The sequence below is a fragment of the Dromiciops gliroides genome, chromosome 1 (genome assembly GCF_019393635.1).
Source record: "Dromiciops gliroides isolate mDroGli1 chromosome 1, mDroGli1.pri, whole genome shotgun sequence".
Lineage (NCBI taxonomy): Eukaryota > Metazoa > Chordata > Mammalia > Microbiotheria > Microbiotheriidae > Dromiciops > Dromiciops gliroides.
Window position 1 is genome coordinate 88,471,581 of NC_057861.1, and position 19,404 is coordinate 88,490,984.

The 19,404-nt window shown below is 37.3% G+C and overlaps 1 pseudogene; it reads right to left on the bottom strand.

Moving 5' to 3' along the window:
- Window positions 1–1,879: 1,879 nt before the first annotated feature.
- Window positions 1,880–2,271, bottom strand: LOC122735840 (annotated as a pseudogene).
- Between the last annotated feature and the right edge of the window lie 17,133 nt (window positions 2,272–19,404).

Below are 19,404 nucleotides of genomic sequence, written 5' to 3' on the forward strand. Positions count from 1 at the left end.
CCAAGAGCCATAAGTTTTTCATTTATCAAATGCGGTGGCTAGAACTGACCTCTAAGAGCTCTTTTATCTCTAACACCTATGAACATATGAGTCTTAATATTGCCAAGCCTCAGTTTCCTCATCTATAAAGTAGACATAATATTTGGAATATCTGCCTCAAGATTTTAAACAAAAGCTCTGTAAGCAACAAAGGACAACAAAAACAAACAATGAAAAGATCATTTCTGCTATCATTTATGATCATTTCTATACTTCAGGATACCCCCTCTCCTACCCCGTTAGAGATCACAACCCATCCATAGCTGCCACTTCATCCTATGTGATTCTAATTTATATATTTCACCCACCATTGCCATGCACTGGAAACTTTCTTCTGGTTTATTTTAAATTGTCTATGTACTTAGACATCACTCTCACTTCACTGATTACCCACCTCCCTTTTTGGACACCTATGCATCAATGACATCTTTTTTTAAAAAAAAAACAATGACATCTTTACTACCACCTCTCATACCTCAGTCAACATTGGTCGTATGATGCAAATTGATTGAACCTTCATTAGACAGCTTTTCATCATCTCCTTACTCACCTGAAACTTGCCGTACCTGTAGATTGATTTGTATTTATGTAACTCCATCAGAAGAATATTGACATCAAGAAGAAAGGGGATTGGGAGTACAGAAACTTATTAAAACCTCCTTGTTTTTTTTTAAAAAACTGAAATACTGAAAAATAATATTTTCTCTACTCTAAAAAAACAAAAACAAAACAACTTTCCAGACTTCTGATAAATGCCCTTTGGATAGGTGAGTTACAAAACTAAAAGTCTTTCATACAGAAATGGACAAAAGTAAAAACTAACATTTGAACAAAATGGGCCTTTAGTCTTCTTTGAGCTCTTGCCAACTCAAATTTCAAAGCAATTAATCTAAACCTAGTGATGAGAAGTATCCTCTATTCCATTCAAATGGAAGTGCCTTCTTTCATTATTCCAAAGAGGTTCTTCTTTTTCTATTCAGAAGACATTCTCCTTGTTGATATCTGGGAAGAGTCTCTTTGATTTCTTAAGGAGATTGGTCCAGGGAAGAAGGTGAGGGTAATTCACTTATTCTGCCATTCTCAAATGTTAACCCAAAATTGTATTTTAAAATATGGTGTATGTCTTCATCCAGATTCTGATGTTGCCTAAAATTGTCTTGGGTCGGGAAACAGGTTGGAGGGCATAAAATAATTATGTCATTCTGGGTCAATATCTTCCTTTCTAGCAGAAATGGATATTATATTGATGTTAAATAAAATTTCTCACAACAATGTGATGAAATGCTGATTATAGAATTAATAATAGAGCCTTGAAAGTGCTCCAAAATTCCCAGAATGAAACTTAGTCTATTCTCCTTCTACTGAACTTTGGACTCAAATCATGATACATCTATAGCACTTTTCTAGAATGTATGTATGTATATGCATCTAAGCATGCATGTATATACATATATGTATATACACATATTTAATCCAAAGTATGTATGTACCTATGTATATATGAACTATATACATGTGAATATACAAATTATGTGTATACATTGATATGTACTCATATTCACAAATATACACATATGCACATATCTGTATAAAGCTATAAAGCTATAGATTTATAAAGATATAGATTATCTCAATGAATTGTTCTCTGCTCATTTAAATATATATCATAATTTAATAAAAATGCATTCTTCATACCTCTTCTTTTTCCAATATATAGGTTATGGCAGTTCCTTTTTAAAAACATGATTATTATGGATAATAATTATAATTATTATTATTAATATTTTGGTTCAAGTTTTATTCAATATCATATACAAAACATTTCCAGACCCAAGAAGGTTTAATTTTCCTCCTCTTCATCTTGGTTGATCTGGAAGTACTGTAATTCATAATTCTCCTTGCTATTTGCCACCACTCAGAGTCAATCCCCAAGGATTGTTCTTCTTTAACTATTTCTTTCTCAGGTACTTCAAATACCTTTTAGAAAATGTCACCCCTGAAGTGACAGTTATCTTACTCTTGCTTCTCTCAATGGTTATGAGTTCACCACCAAGGTTGCCATCCTTTCCATTCACTTTGATTCGTTTTTGTAAAAACTGCTCAAAATTAGAAGCATCCATAATCCCATTTTCCACAGCGTGGGTACAATCCAGGGTAAATTTGAGGACTTGCTTCTTTTTTGCCACTTTTCATCACAGATTTCTTCACAGGAGCCATGATGATGGAGGTGGCAGAAAGGGGATAAGAATTATTGTTGATAATAATACTGATGATCATCACAAATAAGTGTGTGGAAAGTTAAGGTATGCCTGATGGTAGCCAGGTCCTTCTGTGTAGGCTTTTGCCAGGAAGGAACACTGTGAAAACACACTGAGAAAGACAACCTCACTGCACAGGGTGGGCCAAGTCATGATATTTTATTAATATTATGAATATTTTTTTTATTTTTTACCATTTACAAGATTTGATTTTGCACATACAGTGTATATTAATTTACTATATAGGTTTTATATATTGTAAATTAAAAACAAAATATAAAGGATTTATTAAAACCCTTTTGTGACTTTTGGCCTACCCTGTACAAACAAGGATGAGGATAGGGGACAAGGATAGGGGCAAACCAGTGGAAGTTGTGCAACTGAAAAGGATTCTTATCACTTGGTGATTCTAACCTCCTTATCCTCATAAAGGCCATAGCCTGTTAAAATCAAGAGTAGGTCTCACTTATATAACAGATTTGGAAATTGTTCCTTCCCTCTCTCACACCTGCATGATGGAAATAGTATGGCATCCACAGAACTCAGTTCTAGGTCCAGGGAAAAGTATTTCATCTTTGTGTTTCTTAGTCTAGCACTGATTTTGGGGGATGACCTTGTTTGCCTGTGTTTCTCTGTACATAGTTGGACAGAGCTGGGGAGCTGCCCTCTATCAGTGAGAATAGGAAGATAGTTTGCCACTCATGAGAATGGATCCCAGAAGAGATTAACCTGACTCCTACTGAGTGTAACTCAGAGGAACCCTCTTACTCAACTTATTGGGTCATACTAGAAGAAAATGTAAATATTCTGCCTGTGTATAAAGAGTATAACTGGGACTAATAAGTAGGAATTACAAGACTGCATGTTTTCATTCCATTGAAAGAGAAACTTCTTAACAATTAGAGCAATCCAAGAGTCATTAATTCAATACTCATTTATTAAGTGATTTCTGTATGCCAGGTACTATGCTAAGTGCTATGGATGGAAAAGCAGAAATGAAGCAGTACTCATATGTACACAAATAAGGACATTTGAAGTAAATATATAGAGCAATTTCCAAGGAATGGCATTAGCAATGAGGCAAAGAAGGGAAGGGATGGATTGGGATAGCCAGAATCAGGAAGGGTCTTGTGTCATTTGAAATATTTGGGGAAAGCATGTCTCTCTTCTACGTTATTGGGGAACTTAGCTGGGGTTTCTTAGATATTGCTACTTATAAATTAATGGCTATTGCACCAGTTTTTGGCATTAAGCATTTATTAAATCATATTAAATGTTAGTAAAGAGTTGACCACATCTAACACAAGCCTAAAAACCCCCAGAGCCATAGATAAGGAGAGCACATGGCCCCAGAATTCAGAATCCCTACATTACCTATAGAGCAAGCAAGAGAGGAAGAGAATGAAAGCCTCCTGTGGTCTGGTCCACCCCAGAATGGTGTTTACCTCATGACCTCTGCCTCTTTTCCTCTTCTGAAAGAGGTGGGTCTTACACAATGAACAAAGCTAATTGGCTAGCATCATTCAATTCTCTTGCTTGACAGGACCTAAGAGTGGTCCTTATTAAAATAAGATGAGGGGGAAGCTAGGTGGCTCAGTGGATAGAGCACCAGCCATGGAATGAGGAGGACCTGAGTTCAAATCTGGCCTCAGACACTTAATAATTACTAGCTGTGTGACCCTGGCCAAGTCACTTAACCCCAATTGCCTCACAAAAAAAAAATTGCTAAGTAAAATAAGATGAGGTCAGTGTTTAGTGAAAGACAAAACCTCTGAGGGGAGAGGGGCTCTTGAAAAGGTGTGGTTTTAATCTCTACTGAGTCTGATTTCCATTTCTATTGTCTCTGGCTGGCTCTGAGAAACCAGCCAGAGTTTCTGGGGTGGGGGGGGGTCCCTGGGTCCCCCCCCAAAAAAAATTATTAATAATTCTCACAGTCTCATGTAGTAGGTGCACTTGGAAAGATGCATCAGAGGTAAATAATGAGTTGCATAGAACTGTCCATCATCAAGCAGAGGCTAAATAGCCACCTATTAGGGACATTATGAGAGGATTCCTGTTTCATTTGGACTAGGTAACATCTAAGGATTCTGCTAGTTCTATAATTCTAAGAGTTTTTAACTACAATAATAAATCAAAATGAAATAGAAATAATAACTCACATTTATAAAGAATCTTAAAGGTTTGAAAGTGCTTTCTTCACAACAATAAGAATTATTACCTCCTATTTTACATAAGAAGAAACTGACATACTGAGAGTTGAGATGATTCATGAGAATTGTAAAATTTTGAGCTTGAGAGAAGGAAACAAACATTTATATAGTGTCTGCTATGTGTCAAGCAGTCTGCAAAGCATATTACTAATATTATTTCACTTAATCCTCATAGCAAACCTGGGAGGTAGATGCTATTATTATCCCCATTTAAACTAAGCTAGACAGAGGTTAAATGGCTTGCCCAGGGGTCATATAACTAGTAAATATCTAAGACCAGATTTGAATTCAGGTCTTACTGACTCCGACCTAGCACTCTACTTCCTGTGCCACTTAGCTCCAAGGGATTTTAGAAATCATCCAGTATAACTCCCTCATTCCCACAGATGGGAAAACTGAGGCTCATAGATGAATGACTTGGTCAAAGTTTCACTGCTGGTAAGTTTTGCATCCAAAATTGGAAGTAAAGCCTTATGACTCAATGTTTCTTACTACAAATTCACTGTTATGGGCAGGTACCATAGATTAAGTTGGCCTGAACAGATGGACAGATGGATGAACAGACTGATGGATGGGAAGACAGGAAGATGGGTGGATTAATGGATGGATGGATTGTTAGAATTGGTTCAAGTAGCACTAATTTTAAAAGTATGTAATTATCTGGTAAAAATAAGTATAGACATGCTTGTAATGCTTACAGACTGTAAAAGATGACATTAATGATGAAATACATACTTCAGTCAGCTTAATTTATCTGCATACTATCCTTGGAGGCCTTGATAATAAGCACAGTCTCTATCTAAGTTCAGAAGCTTTTCTTGATTAGGAAGTACACTAGTTAGGGTCTGAACTTTCACCACTTGAGCCACTGGGAAAAGCAATTAAATGTAATTGAAGCTATGGTCAAATTAAAGCTAGGAGAGAGTAATTAGAACAAAAGAAAGGCAGAGAAATACCAAGAGATTCTAATAGTATTTTGTATAATGATTCAATAGCCAACCTTTTAGCCCAGGATTCTAGAGCATGCTTCATATATCAAAGGCGACTCACTACTCCCCAGAGAGGAAAGCTATCTCATCATGGGTCCTTTAAATTAGAGAAGCACATAATCAGATGTGAAAGGTCAAAGTCTATATTCTATATACATTGAGACTTGTATGAGTGCTTTTGGAGTGGACTTAGTACATGTATGTATGTACTATGTAGTAGGGGCTTCTGAATTGTTTATTGACTGACCAGACAGAATCATGGGAGTGAGCATGGGAGGGGCAGCGTTACTCACAAAAACAAACAAAACAAGAAAAACACCCCTTGCAATGGCAGACATGGCAGATTGTGCTGGGAGGAGACCACTTGCAAACAAGGTTACTATTCAAAAGTGTAATGGGCTGCCTTAGGAGGGAGTGAATTCCCCATTGCTGGAAGTGTTTGAGCTAGATGAGAACTTGTCAGGCATGTTGTAGAAGAGATTCCTTACAAGGAAGAAGTGAACTAAGAGATTTCTGGAACCCCTTTCAACTCTGACATTCTTTGCTTCTATCCCTCTACTAACCTCCAGAGCAGCTATTCTGATGTGAAGATCTAGGCTATCTTCTGGCCTACTTTCAGGTCAGCTTTGCAGCCTCCTCATGGGCAGTGTAGTATGTTTGTGGACACCTTGTGATAAAAATATCTCTTCCACTCATCTTCCATGAGGTTACAAATGGATAATTTCCATTAATGATAAGGATTCCCTATCTCTCATGGCAGCTTTGGACACCACTCTTGCCTGGATGTCCCATGATTGTCTTCTCCCAGAAGACACTCACATTGATGAAAATACTTCAAAAGACTCTAATCAAATGTGGGTTACAAAGGGGAAAAAAGTACATGTTCAAATCTCCTACCTCTGTTAAGTGATAACTAAATGTTGTCATAGATAATGCCAGAAAGACCTTCTAACACAAAAACATGCCTAGACACAATTTTGTTGTTGTTCGTTTTTCAGCCATGTCACACTTTTTGACCCCATTTGGGATTTTCTTGGGGAAAAATATTAGGGTGGTTTGCCATTTCCTATTCCAGCTCATTTTATAGATGAGGAAACTGAGGCATACAGGGTTAAGTGCTTGCCCAGGGTCACACAGCTAGCAAGCAGAGTTGAACTCAGGAAGATGTGTTCCTTACTCTAGCCCTGCCACTCTATCCACTGAGCCACTTAGCTGTCATCTGAAGATAATAAATAATGATGATGATGATTATGATTATAACTAATAAGCATTTATATATTACTGTAAAGTTTGGAAAAAAGATTTTGTGAATATTAATTCATTTGATCTTCAAATAACACTGTAAAACAGGTACTATCATTATCCTCTAATAGATGAAGAAACTGAAGTCAAATGACTTGTCCAAGGTCACATAGCTAGTAAGTATATGAGGCTAGATGTGAACTCAAATCTTCCTGACTCCAAGCACAGCACTCATCTCCTGAATAACCTAACTGCCTATCAGCCCATGTCTTTTGTTTGTTTGTTTAATAATTATTATTCACATTTAGATAGAAATCAATGAAAAAGTGTTTTACAAACATTATTTTGTTTAATCTTCAGAAAGGCCTTGTGAGGTAGATAATCTGAGTGTCCTTATTCCCATTTTAAAGCTGAGGACACTGAGGCTCAGAGATTCCCCAAGTTTTTTTTTTTGTTTTTTTTTGTTTTTGTTTGCTTTTGCAGGCAATGGGGGTTAAGTGACTTGCTCAGGGTCACACAGCTAGTAAGTGTCAAGTGTTTGAGGCCAGATTTGAATTCAGGTAGGGCTGGTGCTTTAACCACTGTACCATCCAGCTGCCCCCTCCCCAAATTTTAATGATGGCCATTGTATTGAAGGAAAAAATTGCTTACACAAAATTTCAGCAGAATGAAGGAACCCAATAAAAATAATTCACATTTATGTAGCCCTTTACATATATTATTATTATTATTATACAACCCTGTGTGGTAGCTACTACAGGTATTATCTTTTTTTTTTTTTTGAAGGGCAATGAGGGTTCAGTGACTTGCCCAGGGCCACATAGTTAGTAAGTGTAAAGTTTCTGAGACTGGACCCAAACTCAGGTCCTCCTGAATCCAGGGCAGGTGCCCTATACTTTGTGCCACCTAGCTGCCCCTATTACAGGTATTATCATGCCTATTTTGAGGAATGAGGACACTGAAACTCTCAGAGATGTAATGACTCATCCAAGGTGATGTATCACTTGTATCAGAGTAACTACTCAAGCACATGTCTTGGAATCAAAAAATACAGACTCATACAGTATGATTGGACCTCAGAAGTCACTTAGTTCACAATCTCTACAACATCCCCCAACAAATGGGCAATTCCATTTAAACTTCCCATCTCCCATGGAAGTCCATTAAACTTTTGGACAGCAACCTTGCCCATATGTTTCTTCCCAGCAGACACTCACATTGCTGAAAATGAAATTACTCAAATCCATCAATAGATGCCTAATATATCTGGTGTGGATGTTCCTTCTACTGATCTAATTGATGAGTCCAAAACTTCATCCCTCCTAGTTAGACTTTAGAGATAAATATAATCTCTGTATCCCCAGCACCCAACATTGCATCCGGCATGGAGAAGGCTCTCAATAAATGTTTTCTTGAATTGAAATGAATATTAATTTAAACATAATAGCACATTGTGTTTGTGTAACAATGCATATATTTTAAAATAGTTTATGTACATTTAAGTTCCAGAGAAAATGCCAACCTTCATTGTTGGAGGGAATTTCCTTATTTCTATACCCATAAAAATCACAGGTCTACCCCCTACCTGGGGACATATGTAGGTTTTATATATATTTTATCATGTGATTTGATTTTTATAGCTACTTTTTAGGAAGGTAGGACAGATATTTTTATCCCCATTTTATGGAAGAATAAGTTGGAAACCAGAGATATGAAGAAATTTTCTGAAGGCCATACAGCTAGGATGAGCTGAAGAACTAAATTCCAGGATCCCTGACTCCTTGATCGAGTTAAAGAGGAAGATGTAGACAAGTAATATCTAATCTCATCATTTTTCTCTACAGGGTACTCCAGGAACAGAAGAAAGGCCTGTGGCTCCATCAAAGAACTCAGGGAGTAAAGTTAGTGTGTTCATTTTGCAAGATGGGAAAAAATCTCTCCCAGTCTTGCCTCAGAGAAAACTGCCACAGGCAATTTTCCTCCCCAGACCACCCACCCCACAACTTATACCTCCTGGTACCAGAGAGATCAAGACTCAAAAGGAAGCAGTCCAGCATCATGTTGAGAAGCTAAAGAGGGAAAGAGTTATGAAGGGACAACCCAGGGATAAGCAGCTCTTGAGATTAACTACTCTTGGCCATGCCACTGACATGAAGGAATGCCAGGTCCGGAAGGATGAGGATGCACATATGGGATCTCAGGGCAGGACTAGGACAACGGCCCACCGGAAGGTGAGATTTATGGAAAAGACTACTCTGCAGAAGGAAGAATGTCTTCCAAGGAAGGAAAGGGGCCTCTCACAGAAGAAGGAGGAATGTTACCCTCAGAAGGAGAAGTCCTTCTCACAGAAGGAGAGGTGTTTCCCCCAAAGGAAGGAAGAGTACAACAAAGAAAAGAACAGAGACTGTCTATTTCAGAAAAATGAAAAGTGCCTTTCACAGAAGGAAAAGTGCCCTTCATATGCAGGTATTCAAACCAGGAGATGTCAGGTTCTCTCACCACATCAGACCAAACTTTTGCCTACACTGGTTCAGGTGCAGCCTCCAATCCAGAGAGATGAGGAGCCACCAAGGGGAGCCCTATGTAACCAAGCCCATAGGAACAGCAAGACCAGTTCCCTGGAAGCCAAGCTGAAGGGGAAATCCTGGTAAATTGGAAGAAAAATATCCTATATTGTAATGAGTTTCCCCTAAGAAGTCCAAGGAAGAACTATGAAAATTTCCACTAGGCCAAAGGGAATCAACTCAAGAGTAAAAAAGAGTACCTCCTGGGCATCAGCATTTATGTAAACACCAAGAATTGGGCTTAATGGACATCTTCTGAGTTCCCTTAGGTTGAATGCATTTATCTCCTCACTAAATCATAGAACACAAGATCTGGAAGGAGTCTTAGACCATAGAACATGAAATCTGAAAGGGACATTAGAATATAAAAGGTTAGACCACAGAACAGACCAATAATCTAGAACTGAGCTTTGTTCACACACCATTGGAACTTTAGATTTAAAAATTGGAAGACATAGAACTCAGAGAGACCAATAAGCATTTATTAGCACCTACTGTGTGCAAGGCACTGATGATATGATTAAAATGAAAAGTTTCTGCTATCAAGACATTGTCTATTAAAGGGAAGTGCCTCTAGAAGAAACACAAAGCAAAAGGTAGAGATTTCTTCCTTTTGCATTCTTCCTATATAGTTGACTGCCACAAATGACTGACTCCTTCCAGCTTGCTTATACTTTGGAAGGTCTCTGAAGGGATGATTGATCTTTCAGTTAGTCAGTGGCTAGTCACCCCATAATTCCATCTAATTGATTGAGGAATTTCTGCAGTCCTCCTAAAGGAGTAAAGAACTATGAATACTTCTTTATAGTTCATTTACATTGGCCATTCAAAATATGAAAGGGGTGAACCCTTACATTTCATTGTCTCTTTAACCTGCTCCTTATATTATTTAAATTAAATCAACTGTGTGAGAGACTAGAGGACTTGATAATTATTGATTCTTCAAAGGGGATGACTTGTGAGCTTTTGGAAAGGGATGTAATGATCATTAAGAGTTATCATAGCTTCATCAAAAATCAGGTCCTGCCAGATTAACCACATTTTCTTTCTTGAGAGGACTATTAGATCAAAGAAATGCTAGACATAGGGTATAGTTTGATCTCAGCAAGGGACTTTACAAAGTTGTATTCTACCTTGTGGACAAGATGGAAGAATATGATCTTGGCAAATAGCATAGTTAGTTGAATAAAGAAAGTGGTTTAATAAGTGAGTTGTTGCTAATGTTGGTTGGTGGTATCTGACTCTTTGTGATGCCATTTGGAGTTTTCTTGACAAAGTTATTAGAATGGTCTGCCATTTCCTTTTCCATTTCTATTCTCATTTTACAGATGAGGAAACTGGTAAACAGGGTTAAGTGACTTGCCCAAGGTCAAAGAGTTAATAAGTGTCTGAGGCCATATTTGAACTCTTGAAGATGAATCTTCCTGACTTCATGCCCAGCACTGTATCCATTGTGATATCTAGCTGCCCAACATAATCTTGGAAAAATATTTTTAGAGGAATGCCTCAAAGATCTAACTTTAACTTCCTGATGATCAACTTAAAATAATAAATCACTGACCTAATTGAAAGTACAAATGGCTTGCTTATTGAATTTTTAGATGACATTAAATTAGGGGGGAGGGGAAGTTCCTAACATATTGAATGGTAGACTCAGTATCCCAAAAAACTTGGGTGAAGCTGGAATGAAGGACTAAATATAATAAAATTAAATGCCATAGGGAGTAATGCAAAATCTCATATGTAAATTAAAAGGCAGCATGGTACCACAGGCAGTGTGCTAGATTTTGAGTCTCCTGATCCTACATATTTACTAACTAAGTGACCATTTGCAAGTTGCCCAATCTTTCTGAGACTGCTTTCTCACCTGTAAAATGTGAAAAATAATATTTGCATGGCCTAGCTCACAGGGATGTTGAGAGAAACAAATTCCTGATATACATAAAGTTTTGTAATCCTTTACATGCGACATTGATGTTAGCTATTTTTACTTGGCTTCAAAGAATGTACTTCAAAATATCAGATGGCGGGGCATGGTTAAACAACATGTCATTCCAAGAAGATCTGGAGATTTTAATGGACTGTACATTCAATGGTGTGACATGGCATTTGGAAAGGCTAATTTAGTTGATGGCCCAATTAAGAGAGTTATAATTCTAAAAGGAGAGGGATAAATTACTATACTCTGCCTTGGTTGGATCACATTTGGCACATTGTGCTCAGTTCTGGGCATTGTATTTTAAAGACATTGGCAAGAGGAAGAAAAAAGACAAGGGCACTGGAAACCATACAAACTTCCCTTCATTCTAGGCCCTTCCCTTTATTGATTATTTCCAATTTATCCTATGTAGAGCTTGTTTGTACATACTTGTCTGCATGTTGTCTCCCCTATTAAAATGTGAACTCCTTGAGAACAGAAACAGTCTTTTGCTTTTCTTTGTATCCTTAGTGCTCAATATACTGCCTGTCATGTAATAGATACTTATTAAATATTTATTGACTATGTCAGCCCCTGGAAAACTCTCGGACCCCTACCCTGCTCTGACTAGTAATTTTTTGGTTTTTGTTTGTTTTTGTTTTTGTTTTTTTTGGCAGGGCAATGAGGGTTAAGTGACCTACCCAGGTTCACCAGCTACTGTCAAGTGTTTAAGGCCAGATTTCAACTCAGGTCCTCCTGAATCCGGGGCTGGTGCTTTATCCACTGTGCTACCTAGCTGCTCCCCTGAGTAGTAAATTCTAATCATCCCTTATCTCCAAGGTAAACTCCTGGGAACCTCTGCAGCAGTTTCTAACTGTCCCTATTCCTGGACAGAAATAGCTCCAAAGACATTTCTGCAATCTCTCCCTTCCTGCATTTCAGCTCTTCTGATGACCCTACAGTTGACCGTGGGTTGGGGCAAGGTTAGCAGCCTGACTCTGTTGACTAGTAGAGGCCTAAGCCAATCCTAAGGTTTTTCCAGAAAAGTGCTGTCACCCTGCAATAAGTAACTTGGAACCCACCCGATGTTCCATCTATCTACTTAGTTTCCCCCACTAAGTGTAGCACACTTCAGTGAACTTCCCTGCCTGAGTAACACAGTATGTTATTCTGAATCACAATTTGTCAACCCTGAATAAATGCCTGACTTTTACTTATTGATCTGATTTCTATACAGGCTTGACAACTACCCAATGTAAAAATGTTTAAATGAAGCAGACATATCCAATCTGGAGTGGGGGGCACGGAGAGATTTCTTTTGGGGTGGTGCTGTAGGAATGTGATAATTATCTTCAACGTATCATATGAAAGAGGAGATTTAACTTGTTCTTCTTGGCCCCAAGGGAAAAAAGGAAAAGGGAGTAATTTCACGGAGGAAGATTTCAGCTTGATTTGAGGGAGAAATTTCCTAAATCTGTCCAAAAAGTGCAATGGTCTACCTAGGAGAGGTAATGAGTTCCCTTCACTAGAGGTCTTCAAACAGAAGATGATTAGTTATAGATACACCTTGTTCATATATGGTACTAAATGGTCTTTGTGTTTCCTTCTAACTATGAAATGTTACAGTTCTGTGGTTTTATTTCCCCTTTGAAGTCATGCCAATGTTTATTTTAAATGGATTCCCTCCAGTTAAAAATGAGTAAGTGGTGAAGGGGGAGAAAAAATATGGGGATGGAATGAGAATGAATGCTAAGCCTTGCTGATGTGATTTATCTTGGGTCTGCAAGATCTAATTCATTTTTGCTAAGGGATGGCACCTCCCCATCTTACAAAATGGAAAAAAAGAATCCCAGATAGAGCTTTAGATTTTGAATCAGATATAATCTTGTGGCAAAGATTTGAATTAGAATCAAGGAATCATACTACAAAATAAGAAATAAAAGAGTACCTTGTTGGCATTTAGTTCAACACCTTCATTTTATAGCATGTGAAACTAAAAACATCAATGACATTCCCAAGCCCATAAGAGGACACTGACAGTCTAGTATAGGGCAATGTCTCAAGCAGAGCAATCAGGCTTAACTAGGTCTACCAGAACGTTTTATTCTTTCAGTAGGTAGCAACACTAGAACTTAGCATGGTCCAGTGAAAGAGGCAGGGATTTGTAGCCAAAAGACTTGCTTTAAAATGATACCTCTACTACTTACTACCTGTGTCACTGAATATCTCCTGGCCCCCAGATTTTTTTTTTTAACTATGATTACTCATCCTTGGAATCCATACTCCCTGCAAGTCCTGCCATTAAAATCCAACCCATGTTTCAATGCCCAGTCTGAATAGCAAATTCTCCATAAAGCTCAAGGAAAAAGTACAGTCAGACAGAGGGATAGATTCTTCAATTTAGCAAGCAAAAGGTACTTCAAAAAACTTCAAACAAATCATTGGAACCTCAAAAGGGAATATTTGAGGCATGCAGACACACACACACACACAGAAAAAAAAAAAACCCTGTAGATGTGAAAGAGTAAAAATAATCTGGATGATAGAATGACTTCCTTAGGATTAATTTCCATGAGAAAAAAGTCCTTGACAGTTAATTAATGAAAGAGGTTTTCATGTGGGCTTAGGTCTGCTCATTGGTAGAATTCTTTGGTTTAAAATGTTGCTTGATTTCTACTTTACTTCCCTTCCTCTACCCGTTATATTCTTACACATCCTTTAAAAATTAAAATAACATGCCACCTTATTCAGAAAGTTTTTCCTGCCCTACTCTATGACTTAGGACCTCCCTCCTGCTGGCAAAATCTAGAATAGTTTTATGGTAAGCATGTCTCTAATTCAGTTGTCATAAAATTCTGTGTATTATATAAAGTTATATGTGTTCGTGTCTTAATTTCCCTGCTAGACCATAAGCTCTATGAGGGCAGAGACTACAAGTTATTGCTCCTAAAGAGAAGGCTACAATGTGGTCCAATGGAAAGAGCACTGCCCCTGGCATCAGAAGGCCTGGGTTCAAATCTTGCTTTAGATATTTACTACCTCTGTGACCTTGACCAAGTGACTTAAACTTCTCAATCCTCAGTTTCTCCATCTGTAAAGTGAGGGGCTTAGACTAGATGGTCTCTGAGGTCCCTTCAAATTCTAAATCTTTGATTTTTCCCAATGAAAGAATTAAATGAAATCCAATTGGAGACACAAGTATATAAAGAGACAATCAATAGCATCTTGCTTGCACTGCATATATTCAAAATTCTGGGACCAGACAAATTGTTTTCTAGAGTAAGAGCAATCAAACCAACCTGGCAGGTGTGATCTGTGCAAACATGTGACTGATCTTTGAAAGATCTTAGAGAATAAAGATGGTGACCAAGAACTAGGGAGGGCCAAATGTTGGCTTAAACACAGGGAGATGAGAAGGCACACAAAGTTTTGTTCCTTGATAAATGGAAAAGGATGACATAGAAATATAATAAAAATAAAGGAGACTAGTGTGGACGGTATTGATTGTGCCACAAGCTCTACTGTTGCTGCTGCTGTCACCCAAGTGAGAATCTTGCCATATGTGTGTATGTATATATGTCTGTCTGTATCAATTTTATATAAATAAAAAAATAAATGTTTTCTCATCTCTTTGAGAGTTTAAATATCATTTTTTTGTTTTTTCTTTGAGAATTTAATATCATTTAAATTTTTCTTCCTATCTTTTAAAACAGATTTTTCTGCATTATTGTTGTGTTCCTATTCTATATTTTTTGTTTTTATTTTTTCTTTGTAGCTTTTAGTCTAGAACTGCCTATAATTTGGCAATTTTGTTTCTTTGGGGAAGAATTGCTATTTATTGGTATGTTTTTATTTCATATGACCCAAGGTAAAAGGTTGGAACGCTTGTTTAAGGCTATCCCCTAGTACCTACTGCTTTCCAAAATTTGTTTCTTTCTTTTCAGGGTTCACCCCATGATGGGTCTGGAACCATATGTGTCCTCTCTTAAAGCTGGAAGGAAGAAAGTTTCTTGTATATCAACCTCTTGCACAGACTCTGCCCCTTGCTAGGCAACTTGCATTGAGTCATAATTCTCTCCAACAATGAAAAGAATTTTATACAAATTTTACAAACTTGAACCCAGGAATATATGCATTTTAGAAATGTTTCTATATAATTTTATTTTGTTATACAGATTTACATCTTTAGGCCATTTATTTTCTCATTTCAATGAAGTTGTCATTTGAATTTTTTAGTTGATATCTTTGAATCATGCTTCTATTTTTGGATCTCATATGGAAGTTATTTTGTTTTCTTTTTCACTTTGCATTTGCCATTACTCTGTCCAATCTACTGTATCCTTATGCTTCAACTGTATAAGAATGCCTGCTAATTAATGATGCCAAAGTGAACATTGTTATTGAATTACATATTGATGTACAGAAGAAATCTATTTTTTGTTGTTGATAATATAAAAGCCTGCAATTGTGATATTTATGATATTGCTATTACTTGAAGTATGTCAATGGTTCTGGATCATTGCTTACTAGTTTTATCAGTTAAGACAGCTTCTTTTAGTAATTGATTGAATATTGCTTTTATGTATTGATAAGATAGAGTATTATTATTTTTTAATTGCAAACTCATAAAGGTCTCTTGATTTTATAGGTGGACCTGGAGAATAAAAAAAAAGACAAATATTATAACTGCAATAAAAAAGTAGGCCAAGTTTTAAGAGGTTGCAAAGGCAGGCTTCAGGACATTACTCAATACTCTATGAATTATCTGACGTATTGGATCATTCAGGCATACAAAATACAATGGGGAATTGATCTTCACAACCCCACTTGAAGATAAGTTGGTCAAAGTGAATAGAAGCTTTAATGAGCAACTAGAATAGGATAGTATGGAGGCATAAGGGAATAATCAGGACATTAGGAAGAAGCATCTGGTCTACTACAGCATAAAATGAGAGCTTATCTGTTTATAGGGCTTATAGCAGGGATTACTAACACATGCATGAGATGTCGACTAGCAGAGAAAAACTACATATCAGTCAAGGGCTAGGTTCCCATGGGTTGCACAGAGAAGTCTCACTTGTGAACAGGCCCCATATACAATGCTTCATTTAAGAAGCACTTCTGAAGTATATTTTCAGCAAAGAAAATTCCAAGATTGAAATGTTCTTAGAAAAATTGCCTTGCCCTCCTGAGAAGGATTCTGTATTGGTCTGGGGGCAGACAAACAATAGATCTACAATAGATTGACAGCTTCCTGACAGTGATAAAATTAATCCTTTGATGCAAAACTTAAAAGGCCCAGAATGTGAAAAATTGTGGAATCCAAGGAGAAGGCTTATAATTAATTTCTGGAATGTCTACAGAGACTTGAGTTTTGTTCCATGGTCCCATCAGAATGACGGATAAATGATATTTAACAATATCATATGATGCCAAAGAGAACTGCCATCTGAATTCCCATCATAGGTGGATGGCAATTTTACCAAACTAATAAGAAGAGTAATAAGACCCCATGACAAATCAAATGGAACTGGAATTATCCAACTAGGCTAATAGGATATAGAGGTGGCTTGACTTAAAGATATCCTTACAAAATATTATAGAATTGAAATAGTCACTAACTGATAATTTCATGTCCTTTATCAAGTTAACTGTGATAACTTGATAAAGTACATTAAATTATTTCAGCCCTTTGAAAAAGGGGTCACAATATAATGTCGTGCAAACATCTAACCCCAACCACCATGAGGAACATTTTCTCCCCCATCATCTAGGAAAAATTAAACTGGAGAACTTCTCAACAGGTTTAAGTTTCCCAAGGAAACTTAAAGAAAATTTGGTGAAACATGGACCCATGAGCAAGACCATGGTGAAGGCCTAACAAAGGCAATTGAACTTGTTGACTAGAGTCCAGTGGACTCTATGAGCTTGTCATTCAAGCAAAGACTAACTGGCCCAGATACAGTAAAAGAAGCAGACACTTCAAAAGAACCAGTGCCAATAATGAGATTGAATCCAAATGCAACACTTTTCTGCCTAGTATTTCAGCTGTAGAAACTCCTAGGGTATAGACATACCCCACAGAGTGTATTAACACTGCCACCTAGGTAGGACCTCTACATGTTCTAGTTTAGTAAAGAAATATTCAAGTTCTTATGAAGACAATCAGCAGACCATATCAGTGTCTAGCTCAGGTCTAGGTGTGAACAGGTCAGAGGAGAGCTAGGCATAATCAGCTGGTGACCAGATTAATATCTGAGGGGAAACAGGAGGAATGGTTATAGAAATAGCCAGATGATAATGCTACCCTTAACCCATGTAATATGTTAATTAATGTTAAAGTATTAAGTATTGCATTTTAGTATGACTCCAGTTTTTATTATTTTCATTATGTTTATTTTCTTTTGAATTTGTATTATGTATATTTTAAAACTATATTACTCTATTAATTATTCATAGACTATACCTATATTATTTTTTCATATTTTATAGCCATGCCAAAGTTATTTATTATTTCATTACTTTTTCTTGCTATTCCTTATGTTCTCTTGTGTGATATGAATTTATATGCACTACTATGACTTTTGTGCAAAAATGTCCCAAATGTAATTTAGATATGAAATCACTGAAACAATCTGTCAAGTGCAACTTTATACTCCACTATCTATTGCATGTATTGTTGGTGTGTATTTTCTGCTAATGGCATCCTAATGTGATTACCTGGGATGTTAGGTTATTCATCCTTGTTCTGATATATGTTGATATTTACACTGATACTGTGTTGCATAATTCCACATGTCAAGAGTACCACAGTTGATTTTGCAAAGGACTGAAAACTTTGAAACTGCTTGGAGGAATGTAGCAAGATTTGGGGAAAAATAACCCTTTCATAGGCAGGAAAAGGAGGCTTCCAGACCCTAGTTTTATGAAATTGTGGGAGTTATACTAGAGTTAGACAGTGTAGTTTCCCCTTATCTGAAGAAGGATCACATGAAGTAGGGGCTGACCTCCAATTGAAAGTAGCAAACTAATAGGATTGTTTTTGAAAGAATTTTGGTCCACAGAGATAACAATGTGAGGTACAGACTCAAGAGATATAATCCAAGACTGGAAGTCTGCATGCATGGTAGGTGTTGATTCTTCTAAGGCTCCACTATTGCCACTTCTGGCTTCATTCTGGTGGTCAGAGAGGTAATTTTTCCTGACAATTTCTTGGAAGATGATGTCTAAGATCTTTTTCTGATCATGGCTTTCAGGTAGTCCAATAATTTTAAATGATCTCTCCTGGATCTGTTTTCCAGGTCAGCTGTTTTTCCAAGGAGATATTTCACATTTCCCTCTATTTTTTCATTCTTTTAGTTTTGCTTTATTGTGTATTGACTTTTCATTAAGTAATTAGGTGCCATTTGCTCAATTAATTCTTAAGCAATTATTTTTTTTTCAGAGAGCTTTTGTATCTACTTTTGCATTTGGCTTTTCAAGCCATTGACTTTTTTTTAAAATGACCCTCCTGTACCACTCTCATTTCTCTTTCCATTTTTTCCTCTACCTCCCACACCTTATCTTCAAAGTCATTTTTGAGTGCTTCCATGGCCTGAGACCAATTCATATATTTTTGGAAGCTTTGGATGTAGGAGCTTTGACTTTATTATCATCTTCTAAGGGTGTATTTTCATCTTCCTTGTCACCAAAGAAACTTTCTAGGGTCTGCATTTTTTCCTGTCTGCTCATTTTTCCAGCCTATTTTTTTTTAACTTTTAACTTTTCCTTAAAGTTGGGCACTGTTTCCAGGGCACACTGTCCCAAGCTTCAGGGGGTCCCATATGGTATGATTTAAGAAGAAGCACGTTCTCCACTTGCCTGGCCTGTGCTCTGGTCTGTAAGTAACCACAGTCCTGCTTGTGGTTACCCAGGAAGAGAATTCTGTTTCACTGTGGTTGCAAGCTTGGGCATGCCTGTGCCCCCCTCTCACCTGGGCTGCCACTCAAGACTCCTTCCTCAGCACAGGCAACACAACAGAGTTCCATCTCAGCACCAGCATAGACCCTTGAAATCTCCCCCTGGCCAACCACTTGACCCCCTCCTGGTCCCTTAACTGAGTTCCAGAAGTAGCCACTGCCTCAGCTGATTCCAAAGCTCCAGAGGACTGATTCTCTGAAACTGGGACTGAGTCTGCATGTTGCA